This window comes from Grammomys surdaster, unplaced genomic scaffold (genome assembly GCF_004785775.1).
Source record: "Grammomys surdaster isolate TR1022 unplaced genomic scaffold, NIH_TR_1.0 126124, whole genome shotgun sequence".
In the NCBI taxonomy this organism is placed as follows: Eukaryota; Metazoa; Chordata; class Mammalia; order Rodentia; family Muridae; genus Grammomys; species Grammomys surdaster.
In genome coordinates, this window is record NW_021620932.1 from 6057488 (window position 1) to 6066635 (window position 9148).

Sequence of the window (9148 nt, forward strand, 5' to 3'; positions counted from 1 at the left end):
TCAACAGTACCAGGGTCATGTTGAACTAGTTTTCATTATAGGATACAAACCCTGTCTTAGAGGCGAAGTTAATCTACATTGTTTTTCACTGTTGATATAATATCACTACACAGTCAGTCTAAATCTAAACTGTAAAATAAAAGTATCTCTTTCTTTATATACTGACATATGTCAAAATATAAGAGAGGAAGATGAAACTACCAAATTAGTTAGAAAATATATATTTAGGAACTCTGCTAATATTTACAAATTAAAGCATCCCAGTACAGTCAAATCTGAAAGACCACACTAATAAGAACATTTCATTAGCTGATTTATTTTGGAACTATTTGTAACCACTTTTACTGCTCTATTATAACTTTAGTTTATGTAATATTTGACCAAAAGTCTTAGTAAAATACAAAAATTATGTTTCTCTATAGAAATGTACTAATAAGGCTATAATTTTCTGTAGTCATATCTACTATTTTCATCATGAAGCAATAGCATTAAAATGAAAAATGCTCTTATATTTAATGTATATTTAAGTTTCTCAGGTTTGTCATCACGATAAAATGAATACATTGGTGCTTCTCAAAAGTGTAAGTAATTATTCTAATTGGTTAAATACTTTATTTCACTTTTACAAAACACATGTAAATGTGCATTGTATTTTCTCTAAAATGGGGAAAATAGAATAAAGTTTATTTTTCAAACATATACTCAGTTTATCACTCTTTCATCTTCAATGATTGTGTACATTTTATGACCCTAGTATATTTAAGTTCAAAAGACAAATGTGTTCATTCTTTTAAACATGATGTCTGAATCATGTGGATATCAGAAAGGCATAATCAAGTCTTTAAATATTATTTCAGTGACATTAATCTGACCCTTTATGCATAGATTTGTACTTGGTACATTCTCTCAATCACTTTATATCCTGTAGTTATACATACAACAGTTAGGTTATGATAACATAAACTTTGCTTTTACAAAATCATGTGCAGCTAGTATTTAATATTCATGTAGCAGTTTCAGAATCCAGAGACACTGCTTAACCATTGATGGCTATTATTCCCCACAAGCACTCTGTATGTTAGCATAATCCTAAAAATTCCTAATTTATTCTTTATACTAAAGATCAATAAATGGACATCTAGAATAGCTTCAAGAATATTTATTTTTGTAGATCTTGTAAAGATTTTATTGTACTTTTAAAATCATATATAAAATGTATGATCACATAATTATGTATAAGTGATCTGTTAATGGAAAGAATATTGCTCAAACACATGGAATGACAAGCTACAATGAGTGGAAAAATCTGGCTTATTTCTTGGTTTATGTACATTGTCACACTGAAATATAACATCATTTTTCTTTGTGTATTGCCTATTCAATCATTTTAATTAACACACAGTTAATTAAAATACATTCATAGTTAGAATACTTTCAGAATTTTAAAAAATGTATACTTCAGAATAAAATATAGTATAGTGCAGTAAAGTGTAGTATAACGTAGAAAATAATTAGATGAATCCATCTATTTAAATACAACGGTATAAGTTTTTCCAGGCAATGGATGGTAGTTTCTTAACAAAGAACTTCAGTCCCCATAATTTGACTTGCCTCCAAGAAGGAATAGAATATACAAGCTACAGGTTGAATTTAAACTAAATATACCTCAAATGCCATCATAAATTTTTAGAGAAGAATGTTCAGGTGTGAGAGAATATAATCCTTTCAAATACAGGACACAGTTGAGGAAGTCACTGGATCACTGAACATAAGACAAAAATCTCTGCATTTAATCATGGTTCTCTGTGTAGTCATGAAAATAAGAAAAGGATTTGGGAAAAAGACATTTGATGGGTTAGGAGGAGGATAATAAGTAATATTTGCATGAGGGATTGGTGAATACCATACATAAAAATATAAAAAATTAAAGAATATATAAACAAATAAATAAATGAACACTGCTTATTTAAATGAGTAATTATATCTAACTTTTAAAAACATAGCAGAATGAATCATTTTTTCATGCAGAAAATTATTATTGGTAAGAATGCTTCATTGTGTCAAGCATTTTTACCTTTTTTTCTTTTTGACTTTTCTTTCTTAAAGTTAAATGTAACTTAGAGAGTCTACGTTTCTTAGGTTTTGCCTAGTGCTTTGGTCCCATACTACCGAGAATATCAATTATGTTTGGGAATCAGTTTTGATGCATTTAGTGGCATAGAAATAAAAGGAATATTTTCCATGACAGAGAGAAACAAGGGTTGTCAGATAAAAGAAAAGTGATAATTACAAATGGAGAATGAAAAATTTAAAACAATGTTTGATTAAATTTATTTCCCATGTTATATAATAAGTGAAATCATCAGATACACATTTAGGTGCCACTGAATTACATTTTAATTAAAACTAATGTCTAGGTGAGAGCATAAGATGTTATGTGGATGGACTAATGAAGGGCAATTCATATTTCTCTCCTAAAATTTTTAAGAAAAAATAACTAAAATGGTTTGAAAATAATAATCTACTCCTATTGCAAAATTATTGAAGTCCTCAATATCTGTGAAAGAGAAAAATTGGAGACAGTGTTGTTTTTCAAGTGAATTAAATAAACTAGAATACCTGTTGTACTGTATTTTTTCTTGACTTAGATTATAATGACCATTGTTGATGAAATAATGGTTCCCAATGTGATCCTTGGAATATACGCATATGCTACATTATGTAAAATATATTTTTTCAGATGTTATGTCTTGTCAACTAGCATGAGGAGACTTTCATTAGATTTAAGTGAAAACAATCTACTATCCTGCATCCCAAATGTGAAGGACATTTTTCTGGTTTGTCTATGAGGAATACGCAGACATTCAAGCTTCTAATTTTGAAGGCAGGGAAAAGGGAACTCATAGAGAAAGGGGTCATTGAGTTCTGAAGATTGTTAGAAGAGGGGAACACATTCTAAAGTACTGAGACAGGAGCACCACCCTGTGACTCTGAACGTAGACATGTGAGATCCATTTCTAGAACTGTAACTTAATAATAGATCTCTGTGTTCAAAAAGTTGCCATATATCTTATTTATGGTATTTTATCCTGGATAGTTTTCCACATTCTGCCACGAACAGCAACAGAAAAAAAAATCATTTTGCCATAGAAGGCAAAGAAGACAAAGTTATTGAATACAAATTTCCAGTTTTCTCCCTCTCTTCTTTCTTCTCTTCTCTCTCTCTCTCTCTCTCTCTCTCTCTCTCTCTCTCACACACACACACACACACACACACACAGACACACAAACAGTACACCAGAGTAATATTGTAATTACAAAAATAAGAAATTGATCAGAAAAGGCAGGAATCCTGTTTTCTACTCTTCAAGTACCTTATGATAAGTACTTCACACACAGTGACCATCAGACTCCCAGTTAAATAGCCATCTTTAACGAAATTCTTCACTTAAAAAGAAAAAAACAAAAACAAACAAAAAAAGTGCATGCATGAATTTATGACTGTGGGAAAAATCTAATGGAGTTTTCTGTAAGAAAGAGGAAGCAGGCAAAGGCAGTAGTTTTTCCATCCCTGACATAAGAGATCAAGAAGCTATTTTTCAAATGAAATAAAATGTCCTCAGGGCCCTGTGTAAAAAAAGAAACTTCAGGGGCGCTGAACTGGATATGGCAATTAAATTTCTTCAATTTTGTCTTCAAGTGGCTTATAATTGGTGGGTTAGGAATGAAACAAAATAATTAAGTATAAAGTAAATAAAGAAACAGGATTGACAATATTGGTTCATTTGTATGATTGGATCTACACAAGTGTAAATTAGTTTCTCTTCAGGAAAATTATATCTACACATCACAAAGACTATTAAAATGTATGCTACTATGCAAATAAGAACAAGTAATATAAAAGAAAGAATTGGTGAGCTTGCTCAATTGATAAGGATGCTAGGTCATTCCTTTGTATTTAGTCATAAATAATTTAACTGAAAGTTAGAAACAAGATATAAAAAATGGTAGGTTTTGCTTCTATAAGTTATCCCCACTAATTATAAGAAATCATATATAAAAAAGTGACAAAACTTTTAGCACATTGGTTTTCATCATTGGTTTTTCTTTAAGAAGCCTAATGTGCCACAAAATAGTGTTAAGATATTTGCCATAATTATTGTTTTAAAAAGATACTCACAGGATAAGGATATTTCAAAATGCAATTCATTTTTGAAATTCTGTAATTCTGTATACTGATCTATGCAGGTAAGGGAAATCTGGAGGAAAGAAAATGTGACTGCACATTGTATGGGTTTGATTTTCTGTTCCATAAAATAGATGTTAGCAAGTCAATTTTTTATCCCTGCTATGTAAAAGAGAATTGTCTGCCCATGTTTTCCAAAATAAAAGAGGTAATAGTGAAGCTCGTTGTTTTATTGCCAGTTAATCTATCATATCATTTTAAAAATTTTGTTACAAGTTTCTTTATTAAACAATTTTTGAACTTTAAAAATATAGTTGAATAACAAATGAATAAAATACTTACTGAACAAGTAATGGGAAATTCTTTCATATTGGTTAAAATACTATCCATTTCCACTGAGGAAAATAATTATTTTGAATCTCCAAGGAAGGAATTAGGCCTTTGGCCACCAGGCAGAATGACTAAGATCATAATAAAAATCATGAATGATGAGGATGAAACTTTATTTTGACATCTCTGTAATGGGTACAACCTAGGTAGATTAAAAAACCTGAGGAGAAAAATATTTTCAAATGGTCTGAAATGTTTTCTGATAAGAATATTAAAATCCTTTGCCTTAATTTTTATCTCACAACTCTTTCCAATATATAGATTTGTCAGATATTTGCATTCTTAATGCTAATCAACTTCTCAGTTATATGGGAAATACACATATAAATTTTCCATTCACTGAACATCAGCAAGCAGAGTGCAGTGTAGGTTTGAGAGCTCAGGTCAGGCCGGCCTCATGAATCTTTCATTCCAAGATCAATAGCTACCTAAGATATTCTTTTATGGTGAATCACAGAGGAGCACAGGAGGCAAACAGAGACAGGGCATGATTCCTAAGAATTGTTTAAAGTTACACACTAATTCCTTAGCCTTCCCCAAGACATTGTTAATCAAACTCTGAGAGTGGGACTCAGCAATCATTAAATAATTTATCTGTATATAAAATTAATGATAAAACAATCATTGAATGAATTGATAAAATTAAAAATCATGACTTTAAATTCTTATTAAAGAAATGTTGGTAATCTTAAGGTATGAGTCACGAGAAAACTATATAACTCTGATCAAGACAAAAAACAAAAGTAGTATTACTTATATAATCCAGCGGCATGACACCTGGGGAACAATCCACAGGGATAAAAGGCAGCATATAACAGTGTTTTGCTTGTCTAAGAATGTTTACTGCAGCTGTATCCACAAAAGAGACAATTTAAAGTCACTACATATCTTGATTAATGTATAAATGGATAGAGAAACTATCATGCAAACACATACACACACACACCAACACATACACACACACACACACACACACACAGAGGAATAGATTCAGCCATGAAGAATACAAAAAAATTTATGTCCATGCTAACCAAAATGAATTGAAAAATAAAATTCTCATTTTCTTCCCCATGTGGAATGAAAATAATTTTGTGCAAAAGTACTATAGGAGTAGCATTATTAATAGGAGCTTGTAATAAAAGGGAAGGAAATTAGAGAAAATTTGAGGTCAATCACAAATGTTTCAATTATCCATATGAAAATGTCAACATTAAATCATTGCATAACACAAGTAATATATAATAATAAAAATGAGAAAACCATTCAAAATAAATAATTGCCATGTAAATAGAATGTGGTGATTGTCAGAATACAAAATGTTTTCTTCTGTTATTATTCATGAATATATGCAGTGAAATTAAAAGGAAATAATTGAAATTGGTATTCCATTCATGGATTGCCTGGTTTGAATCCTTCATATTTAGTAGGGATAAATGCATTACTGCAGAATAGTTTCTTGACTTTTTCTTTAGGGGTAGTATCACAAAGCTAATGGGAAAATACCCACACTAAACATCCATTTGTACTGACTTAGGACATGAATTCTTGGCATTATAGATTCATAATTTGTGGCTAGTACTCAGATGCTTAAGAGAGCCCCTCTAAAATATCCCATCTTTTTCTGCCATAGTTTCAAGGTTTCCTCTTAAAGTACCTTTGCCTGCTGCTTCTTTTAATCTCACAGTCAATCCGATGGCCTTCTGATAGAATATTGTTCCCTTTTACTTTTTGACTCAAGTGTGCTAAGGTAAGCTGTTGTTATTAGCAGACAAAAGAACAGGCTGATAGAGATCCATGAAAGAGATGAGAAATATAAGAGAACTGTCTGATCCAGGTTTCTGTTTTGCTATACAACTAAAAATAACAAAAACATTGTTCAATTCTCAGAAGTTTACCTTAAGTAAAGAAATATCATCCTAAATTCCTCCTGGAGTACTACATGCTGTGGCGTCCTGGGGATGAGACTGGCAAGAACAATTTTAGCAAATAAAACATTCAATAAAGGTATCTCTTCTGCTACTCTCGTTTGCACTTTGCTTCTTTCAAATGGACGTAATATTCTTCTAAAAAAGGATGGGAAGTGGACTGCTCATTTACCAGCAAGCACACAGGAAAAGAAATTGGCTTGTTGGTTCCATAACTTTCTCATCTACACTTCTGAAATTAGTCATATATTCTCATATGCTTGGAGATATTAAAACATTAATCTATTTTAAGTATCTATTCCTTTTGAACAACTGAAATCCAAAGATACAGTTATGCATATTGGAAGGCTATGGAGATGACCCTGAATTGTCTTGGCAAACCACTTGAATTCACAAAGGAGAGAATTGTCTTAACTATGGTGAAAAATAAAAAGCAAATGTTAAGTCCAGTCACATAGATATGTTGATTTCTTTATAAATGTAAAAGGTAACTATGGAGTAAACTGATTTTTATGATGGAGGAAACAAAAGCAAAGGCAAGAAAGTAAATTCTCTTCTCAAACACACAGCAACAGAAATGTACTTGTGACTTTATATTAGTGCAATGAGTCCTATTTAAATTGTCTGTTTCAGTGAGTGAATACCATGTGTGTTCTTTTGTGATTGGCTTACCTCACTCAGTATGATAATTTCTAGTTCCATCCATTTACCTAGGAACCTCTCAAATTCATTGTTTTTAATAACTGATTATTGGATATTAGCCCAGAACCTTAAAATGCCCTAGATGCAACTCACAGGCCACATGAAGTCCATAAAGAAGGAAGACCAAGTGGGGGTGATTCGGTCCTTCTTAGAAGGAGCAACAAAATACTCAAGGGAGCAAATATGGAGACAAAGCGAGGGACAAAAACTGAAGGAGGGGCCGTCTGAAGACCTTTCCACCTGAGTATCCATCCCATGTGCAGTCACCAAAGGTAGATGCTGATGTGGAAGTCAGGAAGTGCATGCTGATAAGAGCCTGATATGGATGTCTCCTCAGAGGTCTTCAAGAGTCTGACATATTCAGAGGCAGATGCTCACAACTAGCCATTGAAGTGATCATGGGGTTCTCAATGGAGGAGTTAGAGTGAAGACTGAAGGAGCTGAAAGGATTTGTGGCCCCATGAGGAGAGCAACAATACCAACCAACCACAGCTCCCAGGGTCTAAACCACCAGCCTGGGAGCACTTATGGAGGGATCCAGGGCCTTAGCTGAATATATAAGAGTGGAGGGCCCTGCTGGGCACAGGTGGAAGATGAGATCCTTGACCTCATGAAGGCTGGACGCCCCAGGGGGTGGGAGTTTTGAGGGTGGGGAGGTGGGAGTGGGGGGGTAGATAGAGGTTACATCCACAAAGAAGAAGGAGGAGGTGTGAGGGGATTGGGGGTTCCTGGGTGGGTGGGGGATGGGGTAAGGGGACAACATATGAAATGTAAATAAAACATCCAATAAAAAAATTAAAAAAAAAAAAAAAAAAACAAAAAAAAACAAAAACAAAACAAAAAAAAATTGTCTGTTTCACATGTAAAAATATACATTTTGCAGAGCTGATAATTTTTATGTAATTTACTAAAGAAAAACTTTAGAAGTATAGAAAATAGTTGTTCTAATCAAACCCTCAGCAGAACTACTAATAAATTCAACATACTCCATGTTATTAACAAGAACCACAGAATTCCATTATTTTTCTTCAGAAATATAATGAATACTATCTTAGTGATGTGTCAGCTCTCTCATCTTGTATCCCACTATGGTTTACAAGGTATAAAATTTGTGTATTGTCACTAAGACTACCAACTTTGTCCACTGTCAAAGGATGCTGCCATACTACCTTGAAGTTGCAAAGTTAGAAGGAAATACCACTTGACATGTTTTCAACACATGTGTTAAAAATGGTATATAAAAAGAAGGCATATAACATATCAGTTATTGTTATAAATGTGGAATGACATAGAGTAAAAATATCATTGGTGATTGTTTCTTCTAAGATAGAGAATCTAGGTGGAAGCCTTTGAAAACGTACAGTAAAATACTTCTTGTATTTACTGAAAATTACTTTTGTACTGAAAATCTCATCTTTAAAATAGTCCACCATGAAAGCATTATGAACATTATTCTAAGGGAGACATGAAAAAATATTTATTCACTCATATGAGGAAGTGATGATAAACAAAGCTAAGGATAGCAACAGCCAAATTGGTTGATGCATTGATTTGTATATGGGTTCTGTTTGGAAGTAGGTACTTAAAAGACTTTGGCTGGCAAGTCTCAAGTCATTCCTGGAAGCTCTATGGGCCTGTGTCTCTTGGTGCTTTTGTAACATTAGGGATGGACACAGTTGCTATACCTGGTTAGTATTAGGAACTTACTGAAACTTTAGAATTTTTTAATTCCTGAGCTTGAGAAGCGATTCCTGAAATATAGAATATTTCACCACTGTTTAAAAAATTCTGCATCTTACCAAGTTTCCATACAAATTGGAAAGTTTCAAAATCTCAAAAGCAGTTGCTACACAGCCGAGAAAGACAGACAGATTCAAATACACACACATACACATAATCTCTCTCTCTCTCTCTCTCTCTCTCTCTCTCTCTCTCTCTCTCTCTC